General features: G+C 43.7%; 1 protein-coding gene across 3 annotated transcripts in view; it reads left to right on the plus strand.

Moving 5' to 3' along the window:
* Window positions 1-18,357, plus strand: part of CYSLTR2 (cysteinyl leukotriene receptor 2) — a 40,877-nt gene that overhangs the window by 5,110 nt on the left and 17,410 nt on the right. The window contains exons 1-2 of one of the 3 annotated variants that reach the window (XR_009347040.1): window positions 8,617-8,797; window positions 17,840-17,899. The gene's annotated coding sequence lies outside the window, so the exon portion shown is untranslated. Of the gene's footprint in view, window positions 1-8,616; window positions 8,798-12,979; window positions 13,625-17,839; window positions 17,900-18,357 lie in introns of those variants that run through there. The other 2 variants (XR_009347041.1, XM_059144486.1) reach the window with 2 other exon arrangements.

Raw genomic sequence — 18,357 nt, forward strand, 5'->3', positions numbered from 1 at the left:
CTTGTTGTTTTTCTCGAGCTTGTCAGAAACAACAAATTTTTTAAAATATGTTGATTTATTTCTCTGCTCTCTGAGGATTTTATTTTTCTGTTTAAAGCCATGAATCCCTTCCATCTCTTCTCTAAACAAATGCCTTCATTGGCCATCTGGAAATGTCATATTACAGTGAGATTTCATCTGTTATCAGGCCACATGGCACAAAGAAAGACTTTCTAATGGGTCCTTTCCAGTGAAGTGAGTGCCTGCCCTTGGAATGCTTAGAAATTCCAGGCTGCTCTAAAAATAAAAGAAAGTCTTGATGAGATTTCTCCTCTACCAGAGGTTTACAAAATCAGAGGTAAAAGGGGAAAAAAAGATTTTCCTTCCTTGTTTTCCTAACCATTGAAGAGAGTGTTATTCTGCTCCTTGAAAACCTAATACGCAAAAGTTAGTTCTGGGTGTGTAGGGTTTAATTTTTTCATCGTTTTTATTTTAATGAGTTGGACGATAGTCAATTCGCTCGATTTTGGGGGGAGGAGAATGAAAACCTGTAGTGATGGCTTGTAGACTTTGTTTCTTAAACTTTTTTTTTTTTTTTTCTGAAGGTAAGAATAGTAATGTAATATTTGTACACTGTTAATTTCTGCTAGGGTCAATCAAATACCAGACACAGAGTCCCTGGGCCAGGAAGAACCATGTTATCAGAGCAGCAGACTTGGCCCCAGTCTCTTCTCCACAGCTCCACGAAGAAGCGGCACAGATAAGCCCTTGCTGTAACCCCGGGTTCTGTGGTGTCAAGGTCACCTCACCACACTGCCCTATCCACAGCCATCCTGGAGAGCTCTGGGACATTCATACAGTGGTTCTAGAAACCTCTTTTCCTTTTCATATTCACAGCAGCAGCAGCCCAGAGCTTTTGAGGAAGGACTTTTTTTTTTTTTCTCTCTCCAAGTTTCAAGATTTTTGTCACCTGCGGGACCTACAGATGGGATGAGGAAGGATTTGCCATTCCAGCTACTACCCCAGGCCATGGTGAAGGGGGGTGGGGGATGGGGCCGGGTGCTAGAATCAGCAGTTTCCTGGGTTCTAGGAGACGTAGGGTGAGGTGTAGTCCAAGACAGCATGTCTTTTCTGCAGCCTTTGGGCTGGCAGAGGACACTGGTGGAGTGGAGTCAGACAGGTGGGCCCGGAGAACTGTTTGCAGCTTTTCAGGACGCCGCCTTGGGTTCTGGGGCTGCTCGTGTCAGCACTGAGCTCCTTAGCAGGTCCGAGCCTCTGCGTCTTTAGATGAAGCGTGATAATTTGTGAGGTCTGTTAAAGGTCCAGTGAACAAAGTATAAACACATGAAACAAAGGCTTCCACGTTTATTTTTAAGGAAGCATTGCTCTCAGTCACTTTAGCGTCTGCCTTTGGATCTGGTCATGATCCCAAGGCCCTGGGATTGAGTCCCACATCTGGCTCCCCATTCAAAGGGAGCCTGCTTCTCCTCCTTCCTCTGCCCCTCCCCCCCCCACTCGTGCATGCTCTCTCACTTTCTTAAATAAATAAAATCTCTAAAAAAATTTTTTTAAGGAGAGGAGTCAAGATGGCGGAGAAGTAGCAAGCTGAGACTGCTTCAGCTAGCCGGAGATCAGCTAGATAGCTTATCTAAAGATTGCAAACACCTGAAACTCCATCGGCAGATCGAAGAGAAGAAGAACAGCAATTCTGGAAACAGAAAAACAACCACTTTCTGAAAGGTAGGACCGGCGGAGAAGTGAATCCAAAGCGACGGGAAGATAGACCCCGGGGGGAGGGGCCGGCTCCCGGCAAGCGGCGGAGCAACCGCGCACAAAATCAGGACTTTTAAAAGTCTGTTCCGCGGAGGGACATCGCTCCAGAGGCTAAACCGGAGCGAAGCCCACGCGGGGTCAGCGTGGCCTCAGGTCCCGCAGGGTCACAGAAGGATCGGGGGTGTCTGAGTGTCGCAGAGCTTGCGGGTATTGGAACGGGAAAGCCGGCTACAGAGACAGAGCCGACAGTAAGCTCGCAGCTCCGTGTTACCTTGAACCGGTCGCAGGCTCGGTGAGCTCGGAGCGCAGCCGGAGGTCAGGCAGACGGGAGTAACTGGGCGCTGTTCTCTGAGGGCGCACTGAGGAGTGGGGCCCTGGGCTCTCGGCTCCTCCGGGCCGGAGACCAGGAGGCCGCCATTTGTATTCCCGTCCTCTGGAACTCTACGGAAAGCGCTCAGGGAACAAAAGCTCCTGAAAGCAAACCCGAGCGGATTACTCACCCCGGCCCCGGGTAAGGGCGGTGTAATTCCGCCTGGGGCAAAGACACTTGAAAATCACTACAACAGGCCCCTCCCCCAGAAGATCAACAAGAAATCCAGCCGAGACCAAGCTCACCTACCAAGGAGTGCGGTTTCAATACCAAGGAGAGCAGCAGAATTCCAGAGGAGGAGAAAGCCAAGCACGGAACTCATGGCTTTTTTCCTGTGATTTTTTTTAGTCTTGCAGTTAATTTAATTTTTTCTTTTTCATTTTTTTTTTTTTTTTTTTCTCGCCTTCGGGTAAAATTTTTTTTTTTTTTTTTAACTGTTACCTTTTTCTTTTTTAACGATTTTTTACTAGTTTATCTAATATATATATATATTTTTTTACATTTTTCTTAGGTGTTTTCTTTTTTAAAAAAAAAATTCTTTTCTTTTTTTTTTTTTTTTTTTTTTTTTTTTTTTTTTTTTTTTCTTTTTTCTTTCTTCCTTTTTGAACCTCTTTTTATCCCCTTTCTCCCCACTCACGATTTTGGATCTCTTCTAATTTGGCTAAGGCATATTTTCCTGGGGTTGTTGCCACCCTTTTAGTATTTTACTTGCCCCTTCATTTACTCTTATCTGGACAAAATGACAAGACGTAAAAATTCACCACAAAAAAAAGAACAAGAGGCAGTACCGAAGGCTAGGGACCTAATCAATACAGACATCGGTAATATGTCAGATCTAGAGTTCAGAATGACAATTCTCAAGGTTCTAGCCGGGCTCGAAAAAGGCATGGAAGATATTAGAGAAACCCTCTCGAGAGATATAAAAGCCCTTTCTGGAGAAATAAAAGAACTAAAATCTAACCAAGTTGAAATCAAAAAAGCTATTAATGAGGTGCAATCAAAAATGGAGGCTCTCACTGCTAGGATAAATGAGGCAGAAGAAAGAATTAGTGATATAGAAGACCAAATGACAGAGAATAAAGAAGCTGATCAAAAGAGGGACAAACAGCTACTGGACCACGAGGGGAGAATTCGAGAAATAAGTGACACCATAAGACGAAACAACATTAGAATAATTGGGATTCCAGAAGAAGAAGAAAGTGAGAGGGGAGCAGAAGGTATACTGGAGAGAATTATTGGGGAGAATTTCCCCAATATGGCAAAGGGAACGAGCATCAAAATTCAGGAGGTTCAGAGAATGCCCCTCAAAATAAATAAGAATAGGCCCACACCCCGTCACATAATAGTAAAATTTACAAGTCTCAATGACAAAGGAAGCATTTGCTGTTTTCTATTCAATACAACTAAACTCCTTTATCATTTTGTGCCACGCCTGGGCTCCAGAACAGTGCTTTTTATTCTGGGAGATAAATAAACAGTTCAGTTTGGCGCATGGGAAGGGAACAAGAGAGCCATGAGCAGGAAATGTGACATGAGAGGGAGGCTGGAGTGGGTCCATGAAGGCAGACTACTCCTACATAGGCACGAGGAACCACTGCCCCGGGGGGGCATGCTTTGGAGGACCCCAATCTGGTCCTCCTCCAGCCCTTTCTGTCCCAAGGCTGCGGGGAGTCTGTGGAGCTAACCTCCCCCAACTTTGCTGTCTGTGGTGTGCTCAGGATACCTGAGAATTCACCAGCCAAATATCCCTAAGGGCTGCATGCTCACCTCCCCAAATGTGTCGGAACGTACAATTTGTGGAGCTGTCTTGTCCTAGCAGTGGCCAAGGGCAGCCATTTGCAGTGGCAGGGATGTGGACAAAAAAAGGTGGAGTGTCCACAGTCCTAAGTGTGGGGCTCTTAATAATGCGAGAGGGAGCCAAGGGGGGAGGGACCAGGACACAGGCACCTGCAGACATCTGAGGGGGCCAGAACCCCAGGAAGTTGAAGTCTGCACAAACATTATAGGAGCTCAACAATTTACAAACACATATGTTAAAGAAGTAGTGATGGTGATGAACACTGTAAAGCACAATAAAGCAGGTTAAGGTGGGGATAGAGTGTGTGTTGGGCCGGCGGTCTTTTAGAAATGGAGATCAGGAGGGGTGCCTGGGTGGCTCAGTCAGTTAGCCATTTGCCTTCCGCTCAGGTCATGATCTCTGGGTGTTCAGATGGAGCCCCACATCAGGCTCCTTGCTCAGCAGGGAGTCTACTTCTCTCTCTCTCTCCCTCTGCCCCTTCCATGGGCTTGTTCTGTCTCTCTCTCTCAAATAAATAAATAAATAAAGTCTTTAAAAAAAATAAAGAAAAGGGAGATTGAGAAAGTCATTTTTGAGTCAGTGGCATTTAAGCAGAAACCCAAATGTAGTGAGGGAGTCAGAGGGCATGAACATTTTGGCACAGGTGCCTGGAACAGCAGCAGGAAAGTCCTCAGGGAGAGAGATGAAGTTGTACAGACATGTAGGACCGGCCAATAGGTCAGGTCTTTGTAGACTAGAAGGATTTTTTTTTTTTTTTTGACTATAAGGATTTTTATTCTGAGAATTTTGGGAAATCATTACAAAATTCTGAGCAGGAGACCGCCATGATTTGATTTACTCTTAAAAAACTTGACGGTAGGGGGCGCCTGGGTGGCTCAGTGGGTTAAGCCTCTGCCTTTGGCTCAGGTCATGATCTCAGGGTCCCGGGATCAAGCCCACATCGGGCTGTCTGCTCGGTGGGGGGCCTGCTTCCTCCCCTCTGCCTCCTCTCTGCCTGTGTCTCTGCCTACTTGTGATCTCTGTCTGTCAAATAAATAAATAAAATCTTAAAAAAAAAAACTTGACGGTAGGATAACAAAAGGGGAAATGGGAAAACAATTAGGTAAGTTGTTAGACAGCATTCTTTTATTAAAGGTTTTTTCAATTTATTTTAAAAATTTCTTATTTTTAAAAATGTGGTTAAGTATGCATAACCTAAAATTTACCATTTTTATATGTACTGCTCAGTGACGTCAAATCCATTCACATTGTTGTGCAATCACTATCCATCTCCAAAACTTTTTCATCTTATAAAGCTGAATCTCATTAAGTACCCATTATATAACTCATTTCCCCCTTCATTTAGCTTCTGGCAACCAACTTCTACTTCCTGTCTCTATGAATTTGACTACTTTATTTTTTTAACTTTAATTTATTAACTTTTAAGAATACAAGAGTATTTGTATTTTTTCATTTTGATGGTGCAAAACACAAATGCTGACTTGACATCCATTCACATATCACTTTTTCTGTCACATTTATGACCCAGCACATTGGTGGATCCAAAGGAAATGGTATAATCACTATTTGGAGCATATCACATTAGTATTTCAATTGTTTATTCCAACCATTTCTTCTCTGATAAACTAAAACATCTTCATCATGTTGTTTGATGAGAGAGACCCACAAGAAGATGGAGGTGGCCAAGATCAGTCCAACTCTCAGCCAGTCAGGTCTATCATGTGGTAGCTTTTGAATGTATAATTGATCTGGCTGAAGAGCCTCTTGGGAGCCCAGCCAGAGTCAGCAGCTTGCAGAACAGGAGCAACAATGCAGTTAGTGCCATCTTGCTGGGCCAGGCTCTCAAATTTGACTACTTTAGATACCTCATCTAAGTACAATCGCACAGTTTTTGTCTTTTTGTGATTTATTTCTCTTAGCATAATGTCTTCAAGGTTCATCTGTGTTGCAGCATGTGCCAGAATTTCCTTCCTTTTTTAAAAGATTATTTATTTATTTATTTTTGCTCGTGTGTGTGTGTGTGTGTGTGTGCACATGTGAGAGAGAAAGAGAGAGTATGAGCCAGGGAGGGAGAAGCAGACTCCCTGCTGAGCAGGGAGCAGAATTTCCTTCCTTTTACTAAAGAATAATATTCCATGGTATGTATATAGTATATTCTGTTTATCTATTCACCCATCAATGGACACTTGGGTTGCTTCCACCTTTTGGTTATTGTGAATAATGCTACTATGAATATGAATGTACAAATAGCTCTTCAAATGTTCCTGGGTATGCAGTAGATGCCTCAATTCTTTGGGGGGTATATACTCAGAAGTGGAATTACCCGACCATATGGGGTATACTTCTATTTAAAATTTTTTTTGTGAAACCACACACATCCTACCAGCGATGCACAAGAGTCCAATTTCTTCACATCCTTGTCAACACTTGTTATTTTCTTTTTCTTTTTCTTTTTTGGTAATGGTCATCTTAATGGATAGGAGGTAGTATCTTACTGTGGTTTTGACTTGCATTTCTGTAATGATTAGTGATGTGTATCTTTTCATGTGCTTATTGGCCATTTGTATATTTTCTTTGGAGAAATTTCTATTCAAGTCCTTTGCTTATTTTTAAATTGGGTTGTTAGTTTTTGTGTTGTTGAGTTTGGGGAGTTCTGTTTTTACTCTGGATATTAATCCCTTATCAGATCTGTGTTTTGCAAATATTCTCTACCATTTTGTGGAATGCCTTTTTAACTCTATTTATGTGTCCTTTGATGCCCAAAAGTTTACAGTTTTGATGAAGTCAAATTTGCCTATTTTTTCTTTTAAAGCCTGTGTCATATTCAACAAATCGTCACAAAATCCATGAAGCTTTCCCCTATATTTTCTTTTTTTGATAGTTTTAGCTCTTATGTTTAAGTCTTTGATCCATTTTGTAATTTTCTTGTGTATGGTAATAGGTAAGGGTCCAGCTTCAATCATTTGCATGTGGATATCCAGTTTTTCCAGAACTTATTTGTTCAAAACGTTCCTTTTCCCATAAATGGTCTTGGCACGCTCATCAAAAGTTATTAGAACATATATGTGAGAGTTTATTTCTGGGTTCTCTATTCTACTTCATTAGTCTATCTATCTAACTCTATGCCAAGATTATATTGTTTTGATTACTGTGTGTTGTAGTAAGTCTTGAAATCAGGAAGTAACGTTCCTCTAACTTTGTTCTTTTTCAAGACTGTTTTTGACTATTTGGGAGTCCCTTTAGATTTCATATAAATTTTAAGATTAGACATTTCTATGTCTGAGAAAAACATCATTATGATTTTGAAAGATTGTATTGCATTTGTAGATTGATTTGGGTAGTATTGATGTCTTAATAATATTAAGTCTTCCAAACCGTGAACATGGGATATCTTTCCATTTTTTATGTCTTCTTTAATTACTTTCAGCAATGTTTTGTAGTTTTCAGTGTATAAGTCTATCGTCTCCTTAGCTAATTCCCAAGTCTTGTTTTTACTTGTTCTTCTTGATGCTATTGTAATTAGAATTGTTTAAAATTTTCTTTCGAATTGTCCATTGTTAGTATATAGAGATGCAACTGATTTTTGTGTGTTAATTTTGTATCCTGCAACTGATGAATTTGTTTATTAGTTCCAACAGTTTTTTTTGTGTGTGGAATCTTTAGGGTTTTCTACATAAAACATTACATCATTTGTAAACAGACATAGTTTTCCTTCTTTCTTTCCAATTTGGAAGTCTCTTAGTTCTTGCTTAATGTTACTGCAACATTCTGTCCAAGATATGATGAAGAAGATTTTAAAGGGGATTAAATCTTGTAATTTATTTCTCTTAGCATAAGAGAAATTCTCTTATGCATTTCTCTTTAGGATTTAGGACACATTTTGCAGGTAGAATAAATAGAGTTGGTTGGTTTGGATATTGGTTGTGGGAGAAAGAAAGGAGTTAAGAATGACTTCTAGGCTTGCAGATAGAATGACTGGCTGAATCACTGTGGAGCCATTTGATTAGATGGGGTAGATGGGGGAGTGTATGCTTGGGAGGGGCCATGTTAAACGTATCCATGGAAGCGGACAATATAAATAAAAGCAAGAGAAGATGGTAGGAAGAGGTGAGAAGACAGACTTCTGGGGCAAACTCACCTTTAGGAAAGGAGTAGAAGAAAAACATAAGGAAGGTAAGAAGCAGCAGCCCAAGGGGTACAAAAAGAATGGGAAGAGTCAGAGAAACAAAACAGAAAAAGTTTCAAGAAAGTGGCTGTAATTGCACAATGAGCTTGGTAAGGAAGATGAGGACGAAGCAAGGACCTTTTAACTGAGCAGTGAGGTTATGGGTGACCTCCAACAGAGCATTTGCAGCAGAATGGAGGAAGGCCTCTGCCCAGGAGCAAGTAAGCTGGAAAAGCAAGACTGGGTGGGAAGTGCTCTAAACAGCTCTGTAGAGCTGTATATATAAGGTGGATAAGGCAGCTTTGCTGTTACTATTGTCATGGAAACAAAAAACATTTAGGAGATCTAATAGCTATTTAACAGCCCTGCGTCTAGCCCATCACATTCCCTTGATCTATTATGAAAGATGCTAATAAAAACAGGCATCAGAGTGACAGGGTTAATCCAGGCTTCTTCCTTTTAGATGTGTAGTCTCTAACTGGAAGAATTCCCCTTCTTAAGAAGGAAGCCAGACCAACCCCCACACCAAGTGCTATAAAGCCCTGAGAGACCAGCTGACCCAAGTTCCTTATTCTCTAGATGTTAGCTGAAATTTTTATAAAATAAATTTGCTGTTTTCACTTTTAAGTCAGCAAGCCGAATTACTTGGAGGAGGAAAGCAGGAGGAGTAGAGGAGACAGAGAGAAGACAGCGGGAACACAGGAACCTTCGGGTGAGCATTTTTAATCTTTGTTTTGTTAATTTGTTACTGAGTATTAGAAGTTGCTGATAGCATGCTTTCTGAAAAGTACATTAATTTTGTTCCATTGTAAATTTTTTTTCCTACCATATACATAGCCGATTAAAAGATACTGGGAAAGTACAAATAAGGAGAAGAAAGTAAAACCACCACTGAGCTAGTCTTTATTGACATCTGGGCGGTATTTCTTTCCATTCTTTTTTTGCATGTCTGCATATAATTTCAGGATGATTTCCACAGTTGTGTCCATACAGCATGGATTACTTGATGCTCATTTTTTTCCCCCTTAGAGCATGAACTGTTTCTGCATTGCTGTAAATTCTTCATAATCATAATTTTAAATTGCTGGGTACTGTTGCATTGAGACTTGCCACACCTCACTCAAGGATTCCCCTGATTTTGACCAGATAGCACCTTTCCTGTCTTTCATAGACTGGGCTATTTTATTTTAAAAAATGTATTTTTTCCCATTCGGAGGACAGGAGGTTTTTTTTTTTTTGACCGGCGGAGAGAGGAGGTTAAATTTGAGAATGTGTCAGTGGCTTACCCCGGGGGTTAAATGAGAGGTAAGGCATGTTTGAGACTGTATGTGTTTATCTGTTTATCACCCCTTTGGACCCTGAATCTGGTTTAGCTACACATTCAGCCAGAATCACCTGATTCTGAGGAATTTAAAAAGTATCCCTAGAATAATTGATTGGCGATAAGCCAATCATCTGTAGTAGTTTTTGTTCTGGTTTTGTTTGTTTGTTTGTTTGTTTGTTTTTTAAAAATTTCTCAGGTCATTCTAATGGGTGGCCGGCATTATGAGACCTGTCATTTATACCTAGGTCATTTCAAATATTTTCCTGTCTCTGTCACATATCTGAGATCAATACATATTAAGGGAAGGAGAGGTACAATTTCAGGCACGCCACCCAAGTCTCTCTTTGAATACTGTATTAATAATGCAGAAGTAATTTGTGGGAAACCTAAAATGAACGAAACCTCTAGAAATATTTTTAAAGACTTTGTTTATTTATTTGAGAGAGAGAAAGTGAGAGAGAGAGAGAGCATACGTGCGCACAGGAGGCAGGGGGAGAGGCAGACTCTTGGCTGAACAGGGAGTGCATCACAGGGCTCTATCCCAGGACCCCAAGGCTCCGTCCCAGGACCCCGGGGTCATGACCTGAGCTGAAGGGAGACAGATGCTTAATTGATTGAGCCACCCAGGCACCCCCAAACCTCTAGAAATTTCTATCATCCACCTTAACCACATAAACCCTTGTGATGAGAATCTACTTATGAATTCCAATTTACTAATGCTTTAAAGAGATGGATTTGTTTCCAGTCCATTGGTTAAAAGTTAGAGAGGCTGGGGCTCCAGAATGCTCCAAATGAATCAAAATTATGCCCAGCATCTGTTAGTATTCTGACTTCCTACCGGCCTGGGGTCTTAAGGGATACAACACAACATAAACAACACCTGTTCTGGAAGAAAATAACATCTTTTTGCAACGTGCTCATTGTGATATGTCAGGATCACTTTGGGCATTTTCAGTATCTCATACGTATTCCAGACTCAGGGACTCCCATTTTCCAAGTTTGTCTTACACACCAGACATCTGAGGCACACTAATCTTCCCAGGATTAAGCCTGGAAGATAAAAGCCAAGCAAGGGCCCATACTGTTACCCAGGGGGCTCTCCTTAATACAAGTGGGATGCTGCAGAGAAAGGCAAGCATTCTGGGTTGCTCAGCTTTGTCATAGCGCCTTATCAAATTATCAGAACCTCCAGCCCTGTGTCTGTGATTTTTCTCGGGGCACTGACCACTGCCTTCCTTGTCCCGGAGTTCCTTATGTGCAGGTCTTGGTTCCTCTGCTGACCAAGAATGCTTGAGGATGGAGTCCTTGCAGGCAACCTAGCACATGGGCTCCACTCAGAATAGATGGAAAGGGGGTGCCTGGGTGGCTCAGTGGGTTAAAGCCTCTGCCTTCGGCTCAGATCATGATCCCAGGGTCCTGGGATCGAGCCCCGCATCAGGCTCTCTGCTCAGCAGGGAGCCTGCTTCCCCCTTTCTCTCTCTGCCTGCCTCTTGGCCTACTTGTGATCTCTCTGTCAAATAAATAAATAAAATCTTAAAAAAAAAAAAAGAAAGAAAGAATAGATGGAAAGGTATAAATAAACTAAGTCACCGATCAATGTGCAAGTTAGATAACAGCTTATGTTTATCTCTGTTGAACCTATTAACTTTTTTATATTAACTCCTCCGTGGAGAAGATGGTGCAATGTCTGGCCATATTTGAAGGAAAACTTCTCCCATTGGACTGATGACTTGGTGGTGGTGTGGGCTGATGCGTCTCACAAAGCAAGTAATGGAACCTGGAGTAGTGAGTTGGAACCAAAGAATCCCAAAGGTGGAAGTGTCCTTAGGAAGAGAGGGTCAGGAAAGGAAGCTTTTTGAATCGCTAGTGTTTTGAAGAGAGGTTTTGAGGAAAGGGGGGAGCCGATTTGAAGGAGAACAAGAAGGAAGAGAAGAGGAGAAGGGAGGGAGGACAGGCCAGGGACGGGACGGAGAGAAGAAGAAGTGGAGGGAAAGCGGGAAGAGCGGAGAGCAGAGCCTCTTTGCTCTAGAGGCTTCAAGGTTAAGCTGGAAGAATTTAAAAGGATCCAGTCCACATACCTTTATTGTGCGTTGTAGAAATAAGAATTTTTTTTTATCACTAAAGAAAAACTGAGTCCCACACAAGGGTCCTCCTCTGAGGCAGTGGAGATAGCATTTTACCTTGTTTGCGACTCCAGGATAGGAGATGGGATTGTCTGCAGGGGACGTGGGGGCATCGCAGATTCTTTAAAGGAAGTCAGTTTCTTTTTATTTTGTGTTTTACCATGACAATAATTTTATTCTCTTATAAATTCTCTGAGAGAATTGAAGGCAGTTTTCCTTGTTAACTCGTAGCAGACAAATCCCTACCAGGAACTCATTTGGCACAGAGTGAGAAAAACAACCGTCAACCTTCAGATATATCAATAGTGTCCCTTTCTACAGTGTTCAGCACAGAGTACCACTTGGGTCCTTTCTGTCGACACCCCATTACCCTCAGTACCATTGATTCCGTATTCTTGTCCCTAGAACCTATATTTGACTTTTAGAAACAGTAAGTGTGTGAGGGAAAATATGCAAACATCATTTTGCTACAAAAGACTACTGGGCATTTTTTTTCTCCCTCGGAAGATATTTATTGTGAGAGATAAAATGGGGGAGGTGAATAATACCATCCGTAGCTCACTCAGGGATGATTCACTGGAGCACATTTATGGGCCACAAGCTGTGCCAGAGCCTGAGGATACAGTAGTAGACCGGTGAGACCCCATGCCTGCCATCAGTGGTGAACAGCCTGGGGGGTGAGGATACACAGGAACTATGGTGGCTCTGAGGAGGAAGTGCTGGGACAGGAAGCCCATGGCCCTGCGGGGCCAGGTGGGGCTGGGGCAGCAGCCGGCCAAGACGTGGAGGGGTCAGAGAAGTCTTTTTCTGGAAGAAGTGATGTCTAGAAAGAAATCTGAGGTTGGGTCAGAGATGGCCAGAGGAGCTGGAGCTCAGAGTGAATAAGCAAGAGAGAGCCAGGTGTGTTTAGGGCATTGAAATAAGTTCCGTGAAGCTAGAATGGGTTTTAGTGAGGCAAGTTGTGGGGAGAGAATATGCTGGTTGACAAGTCCACATTGTGATATTCTTGGAGTTGAACTTCATTCTGATGTGATAGTGGGTTTTAAGCAGAAGTCATATGGTCAGGTATGCATTTTGGAAAGGTCACTCTAGCCACCGTGTAGAGAATGGGCTGAGCATAGCTGGAGTGAAACAGGAGACTGTGTGTCCTTTGTGCAGGTGGAAGACGACAACCTGTACTGGGCCCACCATCATCTGGTCCCTGGGACAGAAGAGAGAGGTGCGGGTGGAGATGGGCGGGTAATGAGGCCAGGTCTGCCCCGGGGAAGGAGGAAAGCCCTTGGTTTGCTTTTGTTCCGTACTCTCTCCTCTTTATGTTACAGATGCTCACAGGCCCATGCTACTTGCTGCTTCCTAGGGCACCATTCAGGACAATTCCCCTGGCTTTCCATTTTTCCAGAGATACTGAAACATTCTCTCCTTCTCCTTTTGTTTCTTACTCTCCTAGGCAGGTGTCCTAGAGCTGGCATACCCAGAAGTTCTCAGGCTCTGCTTCCCACGGCAACAGACAGGGTGGCATCTAGCATGCTAACGCATGGACCGTGTGTGAGTGCCAGGCTCAGTGCGGCTGTGCTGGAGGCTTCTGCCTGTGTCGCCTCCTTTGTCTTCTGGAGAAGTCCCAGAAGTTGAGTACTTGCTAATGACCATGCAGTTAGCAAGGGGGTAGAGCTAGGATTTGGCTCCTGTTGTGATGTACAGATTTTCTATGATATCACGATGTCTCTGTATCATTTCAGGAAACAAGGGGTGCTTAATAAGTGACCTCTGTAAATAATTTCTTGGCTCTATAATTTGAATTTAATGGCAGAATATGAAGTGCCTTGGTAGGAGGGAAGAGAGAGAGACAGTTTTAATTTGATTAAACTTTGTCACTTTGATTGTGAACAAGGATAGTCCTGATGCTGGCAGTTCCTAGGAACTTATTGGACTGTGTTGCGTGATGGCTTCTGAGATGATACTTGCTGACCTTCCATCTTTATTCTGTCTTTGCAATGAGAAGACTGGAGGAGATCGGAGGCAGACACAGAGTGGCCCTGCGGCCTTCCTGAGGTCAGAGACTGGGTTAGTCCCAGATATGGTCGGTCTTCCCAGATACACCGGTGAAGAACACTAGGGGACAAAAAAAAAAAAAAATCATTGAGATGGTTTTATAAAATTAAATCCATAATCAGTGTCATGGGTTCATATGTTTCATTAACAAACAAGAGCTGAAAAGTGATAAGAGCCAGAGAAAAGACAGCATTTAGTCAAAATAATGCCTAAAGAAAATGAAGCCATATCTTTAAGGAGCTCAGAGCAGTCTTTACTCTCTCAGTTCCCTGCGTTCAGCTTGTCTTTGTTTGTTGTTGTGGCCGAGTGTTGCTGGTTAGGAAGAAATTGGAAGAAAAGCTCGATTTGGAGAACATTAGAGAATGAAACAAGGAGATTAAGAAGACAGAGGTGGGAAGTAGGATGTCAGAGATAATGCCGTGCATCTGACTCTTGGGGGCAGAAGAGAGATCCCTCACGTGCATGGATGCCGACCTTCTACTAAGGTTCAGCGCCTGCTTCTTCCCCTGAGGGTAAATTGTTCTTTGGAAGCATTTGTACCCTCAAGATACACAAGAAAGGATGAAATTGTGGAAAAAAGCCCAATTTTAAGGGGGCATTTATCCCCAAATATGCCCCAAATCCATCAGCACCTTTTTGCACAGAAAAATTATCCAGAAAGAAGCTTCACAGGGAGAATGAACAAACAAGAGGAGAAAAGCAAACAAGCCAACAGTGGAGAAAAACTTGTTAGCAAAGGGTAGAAAGAAGGCAAATATTGCTAACCCATAAATCTGATGCTGATACCTGACCTCTGATGCTTTTGAAAAGCCACTTTTCATCCCTGCAGATCTTTGCCCTAACGGCGGCTCTGGCAATAAACATGTTCTCAAGGTGCCTCTTCTTCCATCTGTACATGTGCATTTGTGGTGGTGGATGTCATTTTACTACGCATTCTGGGGTCTGAGCTAAGTTCTCCTTTTGGGGGAAGAAGTCGGTGCTGCGTGTCCAGTCCCATCCCCAAACTGGGCTCAACTGTCAATATTTCAAGAAGGCCCAACTTTAGGCAGAGCCCAGGCCAGGAAGGCCCTGGTGGCTTCCTTGAGCTCCCAGGAGTTGGGAAAAGTGCTAGAACTCGAGAAAGGCAGGTGTAAACTGAGGGGCTCATGGGGATCAGCAGCTGGACAAAATCACCGGAAAGCTGACAACCCAGCTGCTGTGACTTTAAGAAAATGTTCTAATTAGCAAACTTAATGCAATAAGGGATCTGGTCTTTAGAGATAAAACAAGAAACCAAATTAACGAAATGCAGAATTTATTCTTGGGGTTTCTGAACTTTCTCGGGACATCCTGGAATTTAGTCAGCAGGTGGGTCAGGGAGATGGACTGATGGGCTGTCTCCTCCTTGCCAATCCTGGCGGTCGGCTGAAGGATCTGAGGAGAGATGGCGATGGGGGCTGGAAAGTCTGGTTACAAAAGAAACCACTTGCATCAGACGATTACAGGGGAGAATGTGCTCAGCGCACTGGGGAGCCCACAGAGATCCTCTTTGGCCCTATGGCAATGAATGCTGGTGAAAGCCTTCCCACCCTCGCGGTAAGGGCTTGCTCAGGTCTTCCCCTAGATGGGAAATGGGCCAGATCCGGGGTTCAAGCTCAGGGGTTTCAAGCTACTCCAGAAGCCGGCAGCAATGCTATGAACAACCACACGTTGAATTTTGGGGCTGCCGAGCTCCAGGGCGAGCCAGGCACAGGTCGGTGGAATCTGGGAGGACAGGGCTCTGTGAGCTTTGCGGCTTCCAAACGCGGAGTCCTAACTGGAGGATGGAAACTAGACAGTGAAACTCTGCATTGGCCACGAAGCAGAAACTCCCTTCAGGGTGAGTTACCAAGTCCTAGGACTCCGGCTGAAAAATCCCTCTGGCCCCAGAGCTGTTAAAGAGACTTTCTGCAGTAGAGAGAAAACGAATTAGAGAATTTCCTCTTCAGGGAATTGCAGAGCCATAAATACTATTCAGCATTTACTGGTTTACAGCAGCAGATCGGGGCCAAAGTGTTGACTTCTGGGCTATGAGGCCTGGGGAAGTGAGTGGCTTTTGGAAGGCAAAGCGGCGTAGCCTGGTGCTTCGGGAAGTGGCTTGCGCTGTGGGGCACTCTGAGGCACTTCCGGAGAGACAGGGCCAAGCAAGGATGGGAGCAGCAGAATGCTCCAGCGTGCTGACTCCAAGGGAACGGGGCCCTGTGTGGGTCACTCCTCCTCCCCGTCCCCCATTTATTCTGGAGGCCTGGGGACCAGCTCAGCGCTTCATTCAAAAGATGTCGTAATCGCAGCTCTTTTTGTTCTCAGTTCTGTTTTGGTCTCTAAAACTTAATTTACTTGATCCCTTTGGGAAAAAATTGGAAAGTACAAGACTGTTCTGAGGAGGCAAGAAAGTGTACGAAGCTTTACGTGTCTGCCATAGCATTTGGGGCCAGTTTCAAGAAAGGGCTAGGCTAGCAGTCTCGCATTCCCAGAATCAGCGCTCGATGATACTTTCCTGTTTGGGGGGATGTGTCAGTTCAGCATTCTGGGGCCTTTGGGGTTTCGAGGGTCAAACATGCAGAATCTTCTGATCCAGAGGATTGCATCCTCTCCGCCCAATTTCAGGGGCTCTCAGTCTGTGATCCTTCGAAGCAACAACGACTCCCACACGGTGCTATCTCTCATCCCAGCCCTGGTCTGCGTGCCATTCATGTGTCATCGCCCATCATCCTTACAGCAGCCCTGTGAGGGAGCGACTAGTATCATCCCTGCCCCCATTTTAATGGGGGAGTGGAGGCTCAAGGGCATGAAGTGACTTGCCCAAGATCACAACCCTTGTGAGTGAAAGAGCCGGCGCTCACACCTGGGATCTCTGCCCACACCCGCCGCTCTCTGCTGTTTTCCCGCAGCACAGACACCATATTTATTTATTTTTTTTGAATCAAATCATCTCTCAGCCTTGCTTTTATATTTCTACTAATGCCCTGAAAGCCTTGTCACCTTTTAAATCATTTCTCTAGACCCCAATTTTGAAGTTTAATCATAATAGTTAACATCGTGGAGGGCTCAGACAGTGTGAAATACGTCACACTCATTGTGCCGTTTACAGACAAGGAAAGAGAGGCGCAGAGAAGTTACATCACTTGCAAAGAATCCCCGAGCTGGTAAACGCCAGATCTGGCTCCATGACCTTAGCCCAACTCCCTCCTCTGAATATTTCTGTGAGATATAAAAAGAATGTCCTATTTGCCACTCTACAGTATGCAGTAGCTCTGGGGGCTCAAATCGAAGTTTTTAACTAAAGTTGTTGGAGAAAACGAAGAGCATTATTGTTAGGGGAGAGTAGTGAACAGCAGCGTGGTTATTAAAGCAGAAACCTCACACTGTGGAGAACTTAGGGGGAGAATAGAGACATCAGTGGGGAGGAGAAGGAGAGGTCTGATGGGGCCGAGAATTCACCTGGACCATCAAATCCCACGGGTCTGCAATGTTTTGACTGGTTTAATCTCGCAGTGGTTTACAGGTCAGGAGAGGCTAATGGTTTCTAGGCATCAGCTAACAAAACTCAGGGTTACAGTGGTGACTTTGACATGAAGAGGAGGGATAGAATTCAAGGCATGTCATACAAAAATGATGGTGATAACTCTGTCAACTGATTGGATGTGAGATATTAAAGAAAGAGAAAAATGAAAGAAAACATCCCTCAAATGGTCACCAGCCATCTAGCTCCACTCCAGCTGCCATAACGAAATACCACAGACTGAGTGGTTTAAAGAACAGAAATTTATTTCTCACAGTTCTAGAGGCTGGAAGTCCAAGATCAAGATGCTGATAAGATGGGTTTTATTCTGAGACCTTTCCTCTTGGCTTGTAGGTGGCCACCATCTGGCTATGTCTTCTCACATGGCAGAATGTGTTTCTTCTCCTAGGACACTAGTCCTATTGGATAAAAACTCTACCGTATCACCTCATTTAACCTTAATCACCCCCATGAAATTCTTATCTCCAAATACAGTCCCATTGGAGTTTGGAGCTTCACGATGTAAATGTCAGGGGCTCATGTTCAGTCCCTAACACCAGCTGAGTGGGATTGATTTGAGAGGAAGGATGGACCCAAGTAAGATCTGAGGTAGAGGCAGAATCTCCAAATAAGGCTATCCTCTAGACAACTAGGAATACTGGACCAAGGCTTAGGTTAGAATTCAGGAAAAACCACTTAAATTTTCTAGGTCTCAGAGCTCTTTTTCTTTATTTTTAGAACTGAGATAAAAATGCCAACTCAGCCTATCTCAAAAGGTAGCCAAGTGGAGCAAATGAGGTAATGGAGAAAAAAAAAGTCTTTGTAAATTATAAGATGAGGGCGCCTGGGTGGCTCAGTGGGTTAAAGCCTCTGCCTTCGGCTCAGGTCATGATCCCAGAGTCCTGGGACTGAGCCCTGCATCGGGATCTCTGCTCAGCAGGGAGCCTGCTTCCTCCTCTCTCTCTGCCTGCCTCTCTACCTACTTGTGATCTCTGTCTGTCAAATAAATAAATAAAATATTTTTAAAAAATTATAAGATGAAAATATGGTATTTTCATAGGTAAGCGACATCGGGGAGTCGGGGGCAGAGATGGGGTAAGGTCTCCATGGTGGGTGAGTTCTTGGGGGTTTATAGAGAGAGGTGAACTGAGGACCCTGGTGGGAGTTCAGTGGGGTCCACAATTGGGTAAAGAAGAACTAACAGTGGATTCAGAAGGGCTGAACAGTCACAAAATGGAAAACCACAAGGACTCGGG

Source organism: Mustela lutreola, chromosome 13, assembly GCF_030435805.1.
Source record: "Mustela lutreola isolate mMusLut2 chromosome 13, mMusLut2.pri, whole genome shotgun sequence".
NCBI classification, from domain to species: domain Eukaryota; kingdom Metazoa; phylum Chordata; class Mammalia; order Carnivora; family Mustelidae; genus Mustela; species Mustela lutreola.